Source organism: Periplaneta americana, unplaced genomic scaffold (assembly GCF_040183065.1).
Source record: "Periplaneta americana isolate PAMFEO1 unplaced genomic scaffold, P.americana_PAMFEO1_priV1 scaffold_20, whole genome shotgun sequence".
In the NCBI taxonomy this organism is placed as follows: domain Eukaryota; kingdom Metazoa; phylum Arthropoda; class Insecta; order Blattodea; family Blattidae; genus Periplaneta; species Periplaneta americana.
Window position 1 is genome coordinate 1,974,764 of NW_027185501.1, and position 20,904 is coordinate 1,995,667.

Below are 20,904 nucleotides of genomic sequence, written 5' to 3' on the forward strand. Positions count from 1 at the left end.
GTCATGTGCGGTACCGTCGGCTTCGAACTCGAGGTAACTTCGATACATTCAGAGGCTCTGGTGTAGTTTCGAAGTGTGTTGAGGTTAGGATCACTGATTCTACTAGTTTTAAATGATGTACTTTGTTGCAGTGTATTGATGTATTACAAATCCATTGTTATTGTGAAATGTGCACTATTGTTTAAAACAACAGGATAGAAACTTTTTGAACTCGAGCTTCTTATATTAATAATAATACTTTAAAAGCTAATTACTTTTTAACACTTCTTTCTGACCATTTTCACTTCATGTTTTGAAAGAAATTGGACCATTTATTGATTTTTATTTCATGTGGGGTGACTTTGATTCCATTGCTGGGGTGGCTTTGATACAACTGCAGGTAATTAATTTTCATGTTGTGTTTGTTTCTTGGGTGACAGAATTGGATGTCTCATGTTTGGTTCTGCTCGTTACGATGCAATTAGTCTGTTAAGTTAGCAAAGTGAATTATGTCATATACATCTGCACCGAAGCCAGGTTCTCGTAGTTACAGTAGTGATGATCTGGAGGATGCTATTAAAAATAAGCGAACATAAATAATCTATCAAACAAGCATCTAAAAGATACAAAATAGTACATGGCACACTCCGTAACAAACTTCATGGCAGGCATATTCGTAAGCCAGGAGGCCACTCAGTACTGTCTGAGACAGAAGAAAAGTGTGTCTAGTCAGGACAATGAAATTGTCAAGTGTGGCGATTGGGTTTCTCTTTGCCGGTGGTTGATGTGCAGACGTTCACAAAATCTTATCTAGATAAAAAGCGAGTAAATATATCAAAATTCAGTAGCAATGCACCAGGCACTGACCGAACCCGAGGCTTCATCAAACGCCACAAGCCCTGATTGCTCAAAGAGTTTCACAGATTATTTCGCATGCTAGGGCAAATGTTTCCGAAGATTCTATCAGGGAATATTTCGCCAAACTGACGCAAACACTTGAAAATGTGCCTTCAACACATATTTTTAACTACGGTGAGAGTAACTTAAATGATGATTCTGGAAAGAAGTTAACTCTACAGGATAGGAATAAAGTACCTGGAAAAAGTGACGAACCACAGCAAATCTTCAACCACCATGTGGTATGTGGTTCATTTTGCAGAACCAAAAGCCGAACAAAGTGGTGATAGATTTAAAGGCAATTTGAAAATAAAATTGATGTGAGAGAAAACTAAACTTCAATCTGAGACTTGGCAGCATAGAAGTATTAAAATTTATGTTATTGTTAAGGTTCAGAGTGCTAATTCTCCATAAAACAAATTCTGTTTATATAAACTTGTTTATATTCACATACGAAGTCACCCCACAGATCTAACATGCTACAGTGTGAGAATGGCCTGTACTGTGGGGCGGGACTGACACATTGGCTATTAAGTGGCTATCAAAGTGGGGTGAATTTGATTTACCATAAATTATTTTTTCTAAGATTTTCTTACATTTTATTGAAATTTCAACAGGTTATAGAGAATCTAGACCAGACGTCTCCAAAAGCGTACTCGCGAGTAAGCCCCTGAACGGAACCGAAACCAGTACGTAATGAGCGCTCTCCGCCTCACCCATCCCCACCTGTACTGTACTCAATGTTTATGCGTAAACGAAGAGCAGTGGCGGACTGCCATTATCATTGTGTTGGTCGGCGTGTTCCACCTTTTCACAATGACTTCTAATCATGGACGTAGTACATTGAAGGATGAATAGGAAGAGAATTTTTTTTTTTTTTTTGAGTTAGTGGGGAGAATGTGAAATGCTTAATTTGTTCGAAAATTCTTAAGGGTGTGTTAAAATTCAACATGCGCCGGCAATACTCGACTCTTCACAAAGAATACCATACAATTACAGGCATGTTGGACATGTGAAAATAATTTATTTTGGGGCTATCTGTACGACTGTTGGTTATACATAATAATCAATATATTACAATACGTTTATACTCAGCTCCGCATGACAAACATATGTTTTTCGTTTCATTTTGGGTGAAATGCGTAGGCCCACAAATATGTTGATACATATAAAACAAGAAAATACAAACACAAATCACACACGTGTCCTCAGTCTTAAACAGAAAAAGCTTCTTGCTAGCTGTGTTCTAGCTTGGAATATTGGAAATCAATAAAGCCCTTTACAGAAGCAGGATTTGTAAAATAGTGCATACAGGACGTTACTAAAATAAAAAAGTCAAAGTTGAAGAAAATTAAAATGTTTCCAATTACGGCTACAGATCAGAGAAGGAATTTCAAGATTGCAGATGTAATTGAATCTGAAGTCGAAACCACAATTAACAGTTTGTAGCTTACTCACTTGCATTGGACGAAAGCACAGATAGAAATGACAAAGCTCACCTAGCCAATTTCATCCGAGGAGTTAATGAACATTTTACTGTCTGAATGTCTTCTACATGTAATTACAAAACACAACTGGAGAAGATCTTTTCAGACACTGAAAGGCACCATAGAACAGAAGAGGTTGAATTTGCAATGGCTTGTGTCAATAGCAACAGAAGGGGCTCCAGCTTCCTAGTATACCAAAATAATACACAAACGTATGATATTTCTTATTCTTTTGATATTATTTGTAAACTTAAACAGACCGTTGGCGTGATCCCCCACTGATAGCTCCCTTCTGTTGAGGTACGAGTCTCTCCCCCTTCCCTAGCCTTACAGCACACTGTGTTCGGCAGGTAGCATCGAGAGCTTTTTGGAGACCTGTGATCTAGACAATCACTTCGCTGTGTTGGAATTTTTTTTTTATCATTTTATAACACAATTTTCTTTTAAACTGCATCACATTAAAGAAAAAAAAAAGCCTATCAAAGTCACCCCAGTTTATGGTAATTGCTATATGCCTAAGATTTAATTTTTCATAGTGTTCTGCTCAAGGGCAGATCTTTGACTGCAAACCCAGCATTCTTGAGTGTTTCCTATTTTCAGCTTTCTCTTAGTGAGCACAAAATGTATTATGATCCATGTATCTTAATGTTATCATGTTTAAGATATACGCGCTTTGTAAATTCGTAAACCATGTTCACTTTTCCACCTTCAAAACAATTTCATAATTATCATCATGTTCAACAACGTCACGTACTTCAAATCATCATTGTCATCATCATCATCATCATCATCATCCATCATTCTGGAGAAAGTGGTGCGTGTTATACAGTATGTTAAAACTTTTGCATGACATAGTTTACGCCTTTTCCGAGGTGAATGGTCAATTATGTATGCGATTAATTTTTATTGTTTCAAAAAAGATTGTTACTCGTAAAACTCGTCCCACTCCCATTCTTCGAGGATTTTTCCGGTGGACTTTCATAATATAAACGTATACAATGTCTGACAACTTGTGTATTGGTGCATTATCTTTTCGTTAATTTGATAGGAATAAGTTGCAATAAAAATCTGCAGCTCCATGTATGCAAGAATATATGTTAATGTATTTAAGAAAGTTGTATTTAATTAATTTAGTAATATAAATATGTCACATAGACTAATTATAGGCGGTATGCTACAAATTTTGGATTGTAACTGTTGGAAACGAAAATAATACGTTTATATGATTTATATTGGAATGCTGAAAAGGAAAATGTAGAATAATGTTACTAATTGGATCCAATTAAAAGTTTCTCTTCCACATATAATTATCATTTTATTTCAATATTAGCCATACCCGTGCGCTTCGCTGCACGTCGTTATAAATAAATATCATTGACTTAACTCTGCTACATTTCCAAATACAGCTCTGTTATTATTAATGAATAGGCCTGATTAGCTTATTATTATTATTATTATTATTATTATTATTATTATTATTATTATTATTATAAGTTATACGTCGTTTGCTCCTGAAGTAATTTCAAAGTTGTGTTTAGAAGTATGATTGAAACTGTTATTGCCATGCAACACACTCTGGAGTTGTTCAATTAATTCTATTTTTAAGCTTGGTATTACGACCTATCAGCGTCTGAAACAATATATTTGTAAGAGCAGAGGATTGTTCTCTCAACTGGAAAAGGGCTTTGTTACCAAGGTGTTGCAATGCCTTATATTATTTAAAACGTGTGTTGATAACGGATGGGCTATTCCATCTCAAATCGACCGAAATATAGAGAAAATTGACCTTGCAATATTTAAATACAATGAAACTTTTTCTGTCCGTTGACAACTGTGATACAACGCTTTGTGCAAAGTTTGAGGCATCAGAACTTCATAGTGTTTAAATTAAAAATATTTAAATTTATCGTATTTTCATAAAACTAGCAAATTTAAACTGTTGCGGCTCCGAAACCCTTTCACTCAATGATCAAAATCATGGTTTATTTTGATGCTGAGAAGTTAAAGTTTATATCGACATGTAAACAGTTTTTTCTTACTTTTTTTTATGGAAATGGAGAAATTTAGGTTTTTCTTCATTAAGACGCCTTTGCCGACGAAAAAATATTTTTAAAATATATGGTTAGATTCCGCATTGAAAGTACAAATAAACACATATTTTTTACTGGTGCAACGTTGATAAGAAGGTATTGAAAATATCAAATAAAGAAAATAAATAGTACGCGCGTGAGCTAACCAGCCGACTGTGAGGCGGGAGCTAGCCGAGGGAAGCAAGGTCAGGAGACAAACACGTGAAGTGTCTAGCAGCGCATAGCTGGGCTAGTTTTATCACAGGTTTTCATAAACACAGGAGTAAAATGACGAAAGAAAGAAGACTGCATCCAAACATTTACTCACCAAATGTTGCTATTTCTTGCAAAGGACTTCCACGCCCCCGTCTGCAGAAGAATATGTTTTTGTCACAAGTTTTGACTTGGAGACAGAAATGCAGGCATGTGTCGACAGAGTCCCTTGTACTGTGCGTGCGCGTTCGAATCTGGGCACCAGCTCCTTAGCCTTTTCTTCTTTTTCACCGGACTCACGCCATTCACAGTGAGTGTTTCGTTTAAAGTAGTGAGGGTTGTTTGTCAACACATTCCGTTTCGCTCTTACCCGATTCTTCATTACTACTGTTGCTGTTATTACCACTACTCTCTACTTGAACACTTTGAACACTACAAGCTGGCTGAACATTTTCTTCTAGGACTTCTCTTGATTGAACTGAGTTATCTAAAGAATGTGATTTATTTACTTTCGATCTGCAATATGTACATAATCGAATTAGCCTATGTTTTGGTACTTTTCAGGTAAGCCAAAATTTTCTGCAATCAAACAGGGTACTTTCCGAAGCCCTTTAACATTAACCCTTTTGTGACGCGTAAGTTGAAGGGGACTGAATTAGCGGTCACCTGAGTAAGATTTGTCCTCCATTTTAAGCAACCTGTGAAATAAATTTTGTTACAATGTAGAAAATGTTTATATTACGGAAGCGCTCACGAAAGACGCGCATTTAACTGAATAATTTGATTGATATTGTTTTGAAATACTTTATCTTACCGTAATGGTTTCACAAATTGCCTTAACGAACACTGATATTAATAAATACAAACTTGAAAATACTGGGTCACAACACTTGCACTTGTAAAATGCACACGCAACTTGGCTACTTTTGCTCGCGTACTGGAGACTAAACATGTCACACCGTTGTCTCAGAGAGTGGCATGACTCATCCTCCCAACGCTCACTTATCTTCATTACTCGGCCAGTGCGTGCGGTACTGCGCCGTTCAAGTCCAGGCTTGTGAAAATAATTTATTTAATACCCTCGAAGCTTATTGTCGTACCACTAAGCAAAGAATGCCGAATCCCTCTTAATAATGTAAGGTTTCTTCTGAATATTTTTTTTTTTACATTTTTGCAAATGGGCAAAAAGCCTAAAAGTAAATAAAATCAGATTATCTGTCTCTCTGTATATAATAAAAATAAGAATTACTTCTTATCATAACCTACCAAATGTCAGCTTCAAAATGAGCTCTAGTTCAATGTTCTGCAGTAAATGGTTCCAGAGTTCTGAGCGCTGAAAGAGGCTTGTTTTTCTAAAATACGCTAAATTTGTCGCTGAACAGTAAGAAAACCGTTTGACTTTCGATAGTACTATATTTAGCACTTTCTATAAATAGGGAAAAAAATTAGAGTATAAAAAATGCGAGATTTTTTACTGATCGATTTCATATGGAATAGCTCGGATGTACTAGTGTAATTTTTGTAATGGTTGTGTGGGATTTTGGGTTCAGAAATAACGTTTCCAGCAGCACAACATAATCCGTTTCATCCTTTACCCCATTTTGCATTTCATTTTACCTGTTTTACCTATTTGAATATCATTAAAATGAGCATAATCGATATTTAGATCGTAATGGTATGCTAACATACGTATTGACATGCGTATTAACTCTCGACTACGCTGTCTAGTTCAGAGGAGCAAGCCGTAGACCGCCTGGCATATGCTAGCAGTCTGGATGGGGTCGACTGGGGAAGATCTCGACTAGTTATGCAGGACCTGTTCGTGTCTATCGCGACACTGGCCGACGGCACAGTCGTGCTTATGTGGCTCCAAACCCAAAGCAGGGGCGCATTAGCGTCAAGTTCTGGGGTGGATGTCTGTAGACAGAGCAGGAATGCTACAGCGGATAGATGGGACTCTGCGCACGGACCAGTTTATTCATATTTCGCAGCACGTGTTTTACCCTTCCGCCCGTGAACGTTATCCAGATGGACCATTATTGCTCCTGCAGGATAATTACGCAGTACACAAATCGATGGGCGTTCAGAGATAGTTGTCGGAGAGGCCAGAGATCGAAGAGATTGCTCTGCCTCCCCTTTCACCTGATATGAACGTTATCGAAAATGCGTGGGCCGACTAAAAGGAAGGACGCGCAAACTGATTGCAGACAGACCACCTGGGAATCGTGACGAGCTCTGGGAACATGTTCTTGACGCCTGGGAGGACATCGCCCAGGATCTGGACTATTTTCGGAGGCTCGTCGATTCCATGCATAGGCGAGCAGAAGTTGTCAGAGAAGCAGAAGGCTATTGGACAAAATATTAGTAGTTCAGTAGCCAATTTTATTTCATTATTTTTTGTATTTTTTTTAAATATATTATATATATATATATATATATATATATATATATATATATATATATATATATATATGCATCTTCCAAATAAATCTTCATTTTTAGGCCAAATATTAAGCCACATTCTGTTTTACTAAAGTGAAATTAAGTCCTGAGCTGTGACAATAAATATTACTGTCGTATACTTAAAAAAAATTGCCTACCACGGGAATCGAACCTGCAACCGTCTACACGATAGCGGCGCGCCCTAAACACTTGTGCTATTCAAGGAAGGCGAAAACAGTAACCAGCTGCGTGGCTGTTGTTCAACTGCACGGGTCCAAGGAATATGCACCGACGCTCTGGAGTGAACAAGGCTCTGAGATCAGCTACAAGGGTCGGTCCGGTTTTTTTGCCACCACTGCACATATGATATTTTCATGCAGGTATTCTGCGCTACTACATGAAGAAGGAAAAATATTATCTCCGGCACCGGGACTCGAACCCCTGTTTGCAACTCTACGTGGTGACGCTTTATCCACTAAGCTACATCGGATTCCAATTCCGATACCGGATTGAATCCCTCTCAGTTTAAGTTCTACCTCTCAGTTTTCCCGGTGCCGGAGAGAATTGTTCTCTGTTCTATCCATCCTTCATCACAGGGTATCGCAGAATTCCTGCACGGAAATATCACATGTACTTCGGTACATCATAATAATAATATGACATACCTAAGTAATTACTGATTCAAGACGGCGCTCATTCCTTCGGATCACAGCCACTTAGTCACTCGTATTGAGTGCACCTCTGTACATAGTGTGTTGGACATTGTGCCACTGTCACATATTCTGTGACACAGTACACGAGGGTAGGCCACCTAAGGGAAACTGAGAGGTGGAAATTAAACTGAGAGGATTCAATTCGGTATCAGAATTGGGATCTGGTGTAGCTTAGTGAATAAAGCGTCAGCACGTAGAGCTGAAAACCCGAGTTCGAGTCCCGGTGCCGGAGAGAATTTTTCTTTCATCAACACATCCTTAATCATATTTTCAAACAGCACAGGCCTGCCTGCCTAATGCTAACGTGCAAAATACTTTGTCACAACACACTATCCAAAATTATTAATATCCAACTCCTATTTATCCATCATATGAACGAAACATCACGTCCACTAGCAGGGAGCGTGATGCTCGGTAGAGCAGGGCACAATAATCTATATAGCGTACAGCTCGACCGGGAGGCTCAACAGTCCATTTCAGTAAGTCTGTTAGAGTGGCTGTGTTGACATTAGATTGCGTGTTGTTCTTCTGATTGTGTTAGTGAAGTGTTTAGATTAGCTCGTTCACATAGCACCACAGAAATTTAAAATTTACATTAAAGCAAATGATTTCTATGTTAGAAACTTATCGGAAAGGTAATAAGACGATTTGCAAGAAGATTTTGTAATGTTACTGCTCCACGTGTCATCACTATACGCAACCTCGTTAAACATTTAAAGATACTGGGTCAATATTGAATAAGAGCGGCAAAACATCACTGGTGTACTTACTGAGGAAAAACTGGATGAAATATGAGAAAGATTGGATCACACCTCTTAAAAATATTTCCGTCATCTCGCGCAATAAATTGGAGTCTCTAAAATCACAGCATATGAAGCCATTAAAATCCTTAAATCCTTAAAAGATATCAGAGATGTGTTGCAGCAGAAGGTCATCATTTCCAACACCTCTTATATTCCAGGTAAGTTCAGTAATAATAAAACTGCCGAGCGTATGCGAGACGGTTTGCCGCGTATTGCATGGCCTTCGTGCCGGTCGCGCGTCATCTACATTTTGTAGGCGAATGCTCTCTAGTATACGAGTATGCCGTTCCTAGCCTATTTGCCTCTACTGAACGAGACGCAAGATTTATTGATGTCCAACCTGCATAACAAAATGAGATGAAACTTCGATATGCTCTCACACCACAACGCAATTAAATCAATGAAAATAACCTCAGAATTATAACAGACTGCAGAGACGATGCGACCACTGAGAAGGGTAATAGGCAAGCGTTCTGCACAGCGCACTATACTTCATGTTGAGTAATGTTAGCACAAGAACATCTCCAGCACGATTTCTGGTGTGCAGGCACCCGGAACCTTCAACTCCATCCCTTTGCGCGCGAGATCTTATGTACTCTCCTTGTTATGGCCTAATTTTATGAGAAAGAACAATTAACAATAAATATCTCACTTTTAACGTCATACAATACCTGATGGAACTATGAAGTAATTACATAATTAAAATACGACTATTTGGCCCAGGGAGCATCTTTTTTGGTGCAAGAATAATTCGTTTAACATGTTTCTAAAAGTTTTGAATACATTCCTTAACAATCCATTCCAAGCCGGTAAGAATATGGAGTGGATTGTGTACGAAGGTAAATTTTGTTGGCCTCATTGCGCATGTTTGTTTACGTAAATAAAAACACATTGAAGTGAACATGGTACATAAGTACCACTTTAAGAACCACAGGAAACAAATGTGAGTAGGCCTACATAATGAGAAAAGAACGCCATTTCACAGCAGTTTGTAAAACGACTCGGATAATTTGGAAAATTAACAGCTCCAGTGAGCTCTAAGATGCAAACACTAATTTTTACTCAAATTCTTTTTATTTTTGGTGCAGATGAATTTGGTCTACTTGCCTTTTACCACAACATTCGTAAAAATACGATTATATTCCATAGACAAAAAAAATGAAATCTAGTAAAAAGTAATATTTTACATGGACCAAATAAAGTTTAAATACAGTATACATTACCGTACGCTACTCAAATAAATAATTAAGCAATAAAAATATGTACCGTTATCTTACTGAATAATTAATAGCCTGTTTAATATGTATGTGTCGCGTGTACAATTCCATCCCTGACTATCATTGGTTCATAAATACACGCACCGCAAAGCAGACGTAACATTTTATTACCTTCTAATATCATTTAATTTAACTACATATCGCTCATTCACCGTTAGTTTCAACAGGCTGTCAAGTTTTCTGCGCGTAAGAGTCTGTTTTAATCGTACCTTATCCTGCATTTGTGCCCAATCCTCGATTCATTCTGGAGCTTCTGTAGTGACGTAAAGTCTACGTATGTCCATCTGAAGGAACTATACTTTCCAATGATGAAAGAATTATTCAAATCCATTACATAATTTCATAAGATTGTCTCATACAAGCATACAAACACACTCTCTTTATAATAATATTTAGTAGAGCCTATATTATAATCACATATAGCCTAAATATTATTTGAATAAAAAGAGTTATTAAATGAATATTAATCCGATTGTTGTCCATGGCCGCTTTAATTAAATGCAGCCATTAGCTTTATCTTTTTTACTCGTATAATCTGAAACGGCAATGACATACAAAGCAGTGTTATATTAAAACTAATGTATGTCGTTAAATACCAGTCCTATCAAACTATTACACAGAATAAAACTTATCGGAAATCATTTTTAAAGAAACCTTTATCATGCAAAATTTTGCATGAAAATCAATAATAAGGGAGATATTTCGATTTATTTAATTCAGGTCCCCTTATAACGCCCTTTTAAATAAAGTATTTTGAATGTCATATAGCCTAAAATCTAACTTACATCGAACTTAAGTTATATTCCACTTACCATATAAATCGGTTCAGCCATTATCGCGTGGAAAGGTAACAAACATCCAGGCAGACAGACAGATATACAAACATAAATTTCAAACAAGCCATTTTCGGTTTCAGGATGGTTAATTGCAGATGTTATCACCAATTATCTTTGGAAAAGAAAAAATTACCAGAAAAAATTTCTTTTACAGATTTATTAGGCCTATTAGTATAGATGTCGTTATGGTAACAATAACTGCTCGGTACCTGGTAACTCCACTGGCAGCCAGAGGGCATATGGCTCCCTTCCCCCTCTGTCCTATATACAAGTGTACAGGCTAGTTATTATAATATCTAGATTGTCTGTGTCAGAAATTTTTTGTCTTGGACATGTTGGGGATTTGAAATTATTAATATCCTTCCAGCCAGCTATTTACCAGAATACATCACTCGAGTAAGGGACTATATTGAGTGTAACGCAACTCAGTTATACTAAAAAGAACACTAAAGCTTAATATATGCTATGAAGAATAGTAAAAGTCATTGGAATATTAGTATAGCCATATCTTTCAAGCGTAAACTATTAATAGTTTATTTTCTTTTTATAGGAGCTGTTGTCTGAGAGCGAGGCCAGCCTCTCCAGCAGCTGGTCCAGCATCAAGGTGAGTAACTCTTCAGTGTACACAGATTAGAGTGCACGAGCCTGTCTGCACCACTCGGACCATACTGCACAAATAAGAGTGGCCGCCGCTGTGGTCCAACATATATATATAATATATATATATATATATATATATATATATATATATATATATATATATATATATATATAGCCTATTAGACGATTCCGTCATATCCTTATGTCAATATCGTTATATTTTTCGTATCTATTAAGTTCAATTATTAAGCTGTGTCTTAAATAAACGTTCAGCGTTAATTCATGAGCAATGTCGGGTTCAATTTCAAAGGCAGACAGCAAGGTAAGTGCGGTACGAGTAGGAACACATTGCCAAGAAGTTATGAACTTGGCAGTGCAAACTGAAAATAGCTTTCAGCAAGTTCAGAATCATACCCTGAACTCCATATAAGTTTCTCAGTAAATGCAAACATTCACTAATAGTTTCTGCGCATACAAACAGATAACACATCCAAAATCAATAACTGAATTAAACAGGATCAGCAAATATTAGGTCTACTAATAATACAATTACTGCTGCTGCTGCTATTATTTTTTACATTACTATATTATTACTACTGTACCACCGATATTACTACCGGTAGTAATAATAATAATAATAATAATAATAATAATAATAATAATAATAATAAATCAGCTTATGTTTTATGTTTTTAATAGGTGGATGTACACAACCTATGGTCTCTGACCTAATTCCCGCTGAATTTAAGTTATTTATGTGTTGCAATTTTTAGACTTATGTGTTATTCTTCATAATCCCCTTTAACTTTTTTCGATAATTGGCTTGAAATATTTCCCAAGTTCAACTTCTTTGTATAACTATTCATTTCTTCTTCACTGTCATCTTTCATATTCAAGAAAACAACAGAGCCGCCTCAAACAACAGTCATAAAAGAAACCACACTTCTTTCCTGACCACGGTATTGAAGCTGATCAAAAGTGCTCATGATGTCCCTCTTACGCCATTCCCTGCAAAATTCTTCTCTCTCCATCTGTCTCCCTTTCCGTTGATCTGTATTCTTTCTGGGTGCTAGAATGACTGACAGTACGGCATGAAGGTTCGTTAGGAAATATGGTTGTTTAGTCATCATTAGTTAGATTCCAAATTTCCCGAGGAATACGAAATGCATCACGATTTACGATAAGAAAAATATATTCCCTAATAACTAATCAGGATTCAAAATATTTTATGTGTAACACTGTGATTTTAGGAGGATAGAAACTGGTCACCTTACCCTATTATCTCCTGGCTTAGTTTCCTCATAAGTGCTGCCCAGTTTGTATCATTTGTGAGGTTCAGACCTGTCTTCGGATAGTTGACTGAACAATAACAAACTGTAATTTCCTTAACTTGGAAACTGTCGCGATTATGCACCTAAACCTTTGTCGCATGAGGTTGCACTTTTCGGGAACTTAAACGTTGAAATATGAGACAGATGCACTATTAGAATTACAATCCGGTACACAACACGAACGACCCATTTCACGACGCAATTAACACCAGAAAACATCATAAGAAAACCGCGTGGTAAACATGCTTCGACCGCCACCGTACCGGCGCCATTTTAGCCCCTATCGATACCTGCATTAAGGTCTAGTATTGAAGATTGTCTTGGATGGGCACTAGGAATTCATCTGCATCGTTTTTCCTGTAAGAGATTACCACAGTGTTCCTAAAACTACTTCGTACACCTCCCATTTAGCTGTCTGTAAGGCTGTAGATACGCACACGGTGTGTTACGAAGGAGTTCTGCCTCTGGGCAAAACCCTATGGCCAGTTTCTCCAATAATGTTTAATTTGGCTTAGCAAATGAAGAGCACAGGAAAAGAACGTGATTTGTCCACTTTACTAAATTTTTCAGGAGAACAATTTCAAAGTTTGAAACCAAATTCCATGGATAGTAACGAGAAATTAATGAACATTTAAGGCAGTATGGAAGAACAGGTTATGTAAATGAAGTTGCATTTAAGTTTGCATCCTTATTATTGAAAATTGTAGTTTTATTGACATTTATGTAAAGTAATGTCATAAGTTACAGGGAAAAAACGTGCTTCTTATTTACGGAGGAATTACTTTTAGATAAAATATTACAAGTAAAGCTGTTTTCTTAGTGAAACGTGTTTGTATGTGTGTTTGTGCATATTATCTGTGTATGAAAATTTTGAATTAACATTCAGAATTTCAAAATCATAGGATTGACAGACATTAAAATGATAACATAACGTTAAACATTTTCTCTTTCCTATTTTAACTTTTTCTATAATGAAGTGGAGTACGGCCTAATAATAATAATTAAAAAATAAATAAATAAATAAATAATAATAATAATAATAATAATAATAATAATAATAATAATAATAATATGCACAGGTCATAATAATAATAAAGATCACTTTTGTCCAATGTTCTCCCTAAATGCACAGGGGCTAATAATAATAATAATAATAATAATAATAATAATAATAATAATAATAATAAAGATTACTTTTGACGCAAAAATACATGCACAGGGGATAATAATAATAATAATAATAATAATAATAATAATAATAATAATAATAATAATAATAAAGATCATTTTTGACACAAAATGCACAGGGGCTAATAATAATAATAATAATAATAATAATAATAATAATAATAATAATAATAAAGATAACTTTTGTCCCAAAATGCACAGGGCATAATAATAAAAAAGATCACTTTTGGCCAATTCTTTTCCAAAATGTATAGGGACTAATAACAATAATAATAATAATAATAATAATAATAATAATAATAATAATAATAATAATAATAATAAAGATTACTTTTGACGCAAAATACATGCACAGGGGATAATAATAATAATAATAATTTATTTATTTATTTATTTATTTAGAATATTAACGTGCAAAACAACAGCACAAGGCCAATTACAGTTTAGCACGATACAAAACAGAACAAAACAACAAATGATGATGAGCATGAATGATAGAAAATAGCAATGAGATGAAATAGAAACAATATAATGGTCTACATAAATCATTGATCAAATAATAATTATAAAATTATAAATTAGTACAATGAGAAAATTGAAATAATGGAATAGTCTACATTAATCAATTGACCAAATGCAAGAAATAAAATGGACAAATAATTATAAAATTAGATCAGTGAGTTAAAAACTCAAAAAGATATACTACACATTAAATGGATCCAAGTTGAATCCATGCAAATTAGCATATTTAATGCATCTGCAGACCGGAGAGAGAGATTTAGGATTCCTATTATAAAACAATTTATGAAATCTTAAACCCTTAGCAGGAATACGAAGACTGATATTGCTTATGAAAGATTCACAATCAATATCACCCTTAATGACTTTGCAAAAAAATAAATAATCAAGATCCTGACGTCTGGTGAACAAACTACTGCAATTGAAATAATTGCATTTAATCTCATAGTTATAATCGGAATTCGGTAAAAATCTATAAGAACACAAGGAAATAAATTTTCTTTGAATATTCTCCAATTTAGCCGAGTCAGTGGAAGTAATGGAGTTCCATACAACAGATGCATATTCAAGCTTGGATCTAACCAACGTATAGTATAAAATTAATAAACACATAGGAGTGGAAAAAGAATAAGTTATAGACCTAATTAGACCAAGCATTCTTAACGAATGGGTATAAATATATTGCACATGATCATGGAAATATAATTTTGAATCAAGTAGGACACCAAGATCTCTAATACAATCTTTCTTAGTAATTACGACATTACTGAGAGAATAGTTAAATTTTTGGGAGATAGTTTTCCGTGAAAAGGAAATAACAACAGTTTTGGATTGATTAATTTTCATTCCATTTTCAACAGACCATTGTGATATTGAATTAATGTCATTTTGAAGAATTTGACAATCGACCAAACTATTAATTTTGCGAAAGATTTTGAGATCATCCGCAAATAAAAGGCAGCTAGAACTTATTCTTTTACTTATATCATTTATATATAACAAAAATAAGAGAGGTCCCAATGTAGACCCTTGAGGAACACCGCATAAACTATTAAATGGAACCGAGAGAGAATTACCTAGTCGAACACAAGACTGCCTATCTGTTAAATAATTTTCAAACCAATTAACGTAGTTAGTGGAGAGTCCAAAATTACTTAATTTATTTAATAAAATTTTGTGAGGAACAACATCAAATGCTTTGCTAAAATTAAAATAAATTGAGTCAATTTGACCTTGATTTTCAACTATAGGCATTATGAGATTAAGATAGGAAACTAAATTAGTAGTAGTAGATTTCCCTCTTGTAAATCCATGTTGGGCCGAATTGATCTTATTTTTGACATAAAATGAAATGTGTTTGTGAATTTTTTTTTTTCAAAAATTTTAGAAAAATTGTTTAGGATAGAAATGGGTCTATAATTAGTAACACTGTTTTTATTACCATTTTTGAAAACTGGAATAATGGATGCTTCCTTCCAAAGTGACGGGTAAATATTAGTTCTGTGGGATTACTATTAGTTTTTCGAAAAGTTTCTACATATTTCCAAAATTTATTTGGTTCGTGCTTTAGGTTATCATCAATTGATTGTAACCATTTGAATTTATCAGATTTAATCATGGCTTTGACTTGTTTTCTATAATTAGAAAAAAATTGATAATGATGATCAGTTTTATATTTTTTGTAATTTGTATTAGCTTTATTTTTTTTTCTTTATAAGCTGACGTAAATCGTTTGAAAACCATTTAGGATAGTGCGATTTGTAACAAAGGTGACAGGGACACAAAGGGATATAACATTGTTTATAATTTGAGACAAGGAATTTGCAGCAGTGTTTACATCAGTAGTCTGATAATAATAATAATAATAATAATAATAATAATAATAATAATAATAATAATAATAATAAAGATCACTTTGTTCCAAAATGCATAAGGCCTAATAAAAATAAAGATCACTTTGTCCCAAAATGCACATCTCATCCTAGAGTGGAAGGTTTGTGTAAAACACTCTAGCTTCGTGTCCGCGAAACTCCTTCAAAATCTGAAGGTCCTAATATTTTTCCTTCGATATTACCAGAGACGTTTTGTTGTTATAAATAATGTTACCAATATTGAAATTATTAACAGATACAAAATAAATTATTCAAAATAATTTGTATTTTACCTCTGTAAGCAGGACATGGGTACTCTTCAGATTGCTGCTCTCGAAGTCACAAGCTCCATTACACGTATCTCGATGTTGAATGAGGCGGGGTGTTCTTTTGTGATGATTGCCTCTGTGATGGGCCTTGTAAGAAATGATCATTTCCTCAAATATTTCTGCTGCAGAAATGACTCCCAACTTCCAATCATAGCTTGATTGACCACCACAACATCAAAAGGCTTAGGTTTACGTCGAGGATCCGCACCCAATCCATTGGGAGTTCTGCTACTGCTTTTGTATTAATCAGTCCTATATTTTATCACGACTGTTCCCTAATGGGAAAAGTTACTTTCGCTGTGTTCAGAAGTTTGCTGTCACTCACGAGATATTAAGATGCCTCAGAACATTATAATTCTTGTTCTGGCCTGAACATGGATCACAAGTAATTTTCAAGATATCCGACTGTCTTGTCCATTATTTCTGTCACAAAGTGATTTAAAAAGGTTATGACTTCTTTTCTACCATTATCTTCAGTACAAGAATAAAACACTCCAGTCGCATCTGAAAGTTGATGAATATTGAAAGAGTAAACAGATAATTGCCTTCTGTAATAGTAATAGACGTCACTACTACTAATGTTCGGTAAGCATACATTTGTAGGTAGTCCATGTAAATTGCTTGTTTCTTCAGACTTCGGACTTCTTTCTGGTATAAAATGTTTCAACTTTGAGTTTGTGGACCTTGTTGTTTTTGGTGATCTTATTAATTTCTTCCGAAACTTGTTTTTTCCATGTCGCCATCTAAATTATTTTCAGACAGTCTTGCATTCAGGATTTTCATCTCAGCTGTGTACTTATCACAGGTTAAGCATATATCACTCCTTGGATACCCAAACGCTATATTGAATTTAGTGTTGAACACTATTCTATATGTTTCATATGAAATTATTAAATTTTTTATACTTTTTTCTTCAACATTTTCACTGATAGTTCTTCTGAGAGATACAATTTCATCGTTGTCATGACTGATCGCCTTGGATAAACTGGAATTATTGTCATAAGGCCAGTCAGATGTAATGATTGTTGATTCCAGTCCTCTAAATCATTAAATTGCCTTATAATACTTGATATTTTTTCAGCACTTTTTTTCTCAAAACGCTTTAACTTACAGTTCCAGTCTTCTCCTACTTCATGTGATTGAACCCTTAATTTCTTCATGAGTGCAGTCATTCTCCCTCGTACTTGTTTTTCTTGAAACTATTAGAAGTTGAAGTCTCTGAGTTTCATCCTCAGATGAGGTACTCATAATTCAATATATATTATTTAATAATAATATTATTATAACTTAAGTGATGAAATTACAACACTATACCGTTAAACTGAAATTCTCAAATTAAAAAGGTTTATGCTTATACTTGAAGTTTACGCAGTAAGAACGAATTTCTCATTATAGCAATAATGCAAAACAATGGAATATTATTTTTACACCAATTCCTTTATTCTTGCTATAACATGCATGCCAATCCGTGAGGAAACTAAAACTGAAATCACAGAAACATCAGTGAGAGGAGTCCATCCAGCTGCAAGCAGGGATACGAACAAGGTGCGCAAGACATGGAAGGGGTTCAGGCGGCGTGCAACATGTGGCGTCCGTGGGAAGACCGTCAAGTGAAATAGTTGTAAATAATAGTGCCAATCAAATGCGGCCCCCATAGGTGGGGAAAGCCTGTTCAGAAACAAGCTGCGCATGTTATTCAAAATGTTTTCACATAATTTAAAAATGCTGGAAACCAATCACCACCAGCAGAGACAGTTAATGCGACAGGAGTACCGTTATCGACAGTGAAAAGAATAATTTCATTAAACTTGTCAAGCTTCGAAACCCCGACAAAGAAATACTGGCTGTGTAAAAAACTGTCCAAAATAGGCGATTTCGATCGTGATTAGATTCGGTCAGCCGTGTGCCAACTTCTTGAACAGACTGCGCTGCCATGGGTAACATTCTTTCTGCGGGGAGAACGAAGACAAACGACACGGGATATGCATTTCCTTATGACAGGACAACGCTACATAAAATTCTACGATCTATGGGTATTAAATTCAAGGCACAGAACAGACGAATACCTGCAATGGAACCCCGAAAAATACAAACATGGCGTTCTGAGTACCTAACTAAAATGGGGTATTATGGACAGAAAGGGTATCAAGACCTTGCTGAGATGAAATATGATACGACACGCATACTACTATGTTTAGTCGATGGACTGATGGTACTAATTTGTGTGACGCAATATTTTCTACCGGATAGGGGGAAAGACTTTTGATTTTGCACATTGAAAGAAGGAAAGGATTCGAATGTATTATTTGTAATGGAACTGGTAATTCATTGTCCTGTAGGCATATCTGTACCCATACATCATAAATTGTAACCTTACTGCCATAAACATGTTTGAATTAAGTGTCATATATATATATATATATATATATATATATATATATATATATATCTGTTAATATCTAATGACGAAGGACACTCACAATAACGATTTGAATTGACTTGATACATTTCACAACAACAATAATCCTACACTAGTATTTAACGATATTGATTCTTGTGACAAGTACTTACTTACAAATGGCTTTTAAGGAACCCGAAGGTTCATTGCCGCCCTCACATAAGCCCGCCAGCGGTCCCTATCCTGTGCAAGATTAATCCAATCTCTATCATCATACCCCACCTCCCTCAAATCCATTTTAATATTGTCCTCCCATCTACGTCTCGGCCTCCCTAAAGGTCTTTTTCCCTCCGGTCTCCCAACTAACACTCTATATGCATTTCTGGATTCGCCCATACGTGCTACATGCCCTGCCCATCTCAAACGTCTGGATTTTAAGTTCCTAATTATGTCAGGTGAAGAATAAAATGCGTGCAGTTCTGTGTTGTGTAAATTCATTCTCCTGTAACTTCATCCCGCTTAGTCCATAATATTTTCCTAAGCAACTTATTCTCAAACACCCTTAACCTATGTTCCTCTCTCAGAGTGAGAGTCCAAGTTTCACAACCATATAGAAGAACCGGTAATATAACTGTTTTTTTTAATTCTAACTTTTAGATTTTTGGACAGCAGACTAGATGATAAGAGCTTCTCAACCGAATAATAACAGGCATTTCCCAAATTTATTCTGCGTTTAATTTCCTCCCAAGTGTCATTTATATTTGTTACTGTTGCTCCAAGATATTTGAATTTTTCCACCTCTTCGAAGGATAAATCTCCAGTTTTTATATTTCCATTTCGTACAATATTCTGGTCACGAGACATAATCATATACTTTGTCTTTTCGGGATTTACTTCCAAACCGATCCCTTTACTTGCTTCAAGTAAAATTTCTGTGTTTTCCCTAATCGTTTGTCGATTTTCTCCTAACATATGCACGTCATCCACATAGACAAGCAGCTGATGTAACCCATTCAATTCCAAACCCTGCCTGTTATCCTGAACTTTCCTAATGGCATATTCTAGAGCGAAGTTAAAAAGTAAAGGTGATAGTGGATCTCCCTGCTTTAGCCCGCAGTGAATTGGAAAAGCATCAGATAGAAACTGACCTTTACGGACTCTGCTGTATGTTTCACTGAGACACATTTTAATTAATCGAACTAGTTTCTTGGGAATACCAAATTCAATAAGAATATCATATAATACTTCCCTCTTAACCGAGTCATATGCCTTTTTGAAATCTATGAATAACTGATGTACTGTACCCTTATACTCCCATTTTTTCTGCAATATCTGTCGAATACAAAAAAAATCTGATCAACAGTCGATCTATTACGCCGGAAACCGCACTGATCTACGTACGGAGTTAATCTTCTCAAAAGAATAGTGGACAAAATTTTGTACGACGTCAACAAGAGTGATATTCCTCGAAAGTTACCACAGTTGGTTTTGTCCCCCTTTTTAAAAATAGGTACGATTATGGACTCCTTCCATTGTTCTGGTACAATTGCCTTTTCCCAGATGGCAAGTACAAGTTTATAAATTTCGCTATATAAATCACTTCCACCCTCTCGTGACAAGTACGCCGACAGTAATGCACTGTGCCAGTTAAACATATTTCAGTTAAATATGCGTAGCATTAATATGAATTTATCTGAATTATGTGTATTACTGCCTGCATCTGTTTGTTATTGTGTTGAATTGTTGGTAACAATCTGTGGATATAAAACAATCCATTTCGGGAAAACACTACACGAGATCTGGCAACGCTGCAAACTCTCTTGGTTACAGGCTGGCACCATAGACTTACTAAATAACCCCTAGACCGCTCACTGGCGCTAGTGTTATGCTCCCAAATTGAACAGCCGACGGGCGGCCATTTGCTTGGTTGAGATGAATAAGTACAGGTTTAG

General features: G+C 35.5%; 1 long non-coding RNA gene across 1 annotated transcript in view; it reads left to right on the plus strand.

The window, feature by feature from the left end:
• Window positions 1–11,263: 11,263 nt before the first annotated feature.
• Window positions 11,264–20,904, plus strand: part of LOC138693743 (uncharacterized) — a 42,265-nt gene continuing 32,624 nt past the window's right edge. Inside the window, exon 1 of the long non-coding RNA XR_011330431.1 lies at window positions 11,264–11,320. This is a non-coding gene — a long non-coding RNA (uncharacterized lncRNA). The remainder of the gene's footprint in view (window positions 11,321–20,904) is intronic.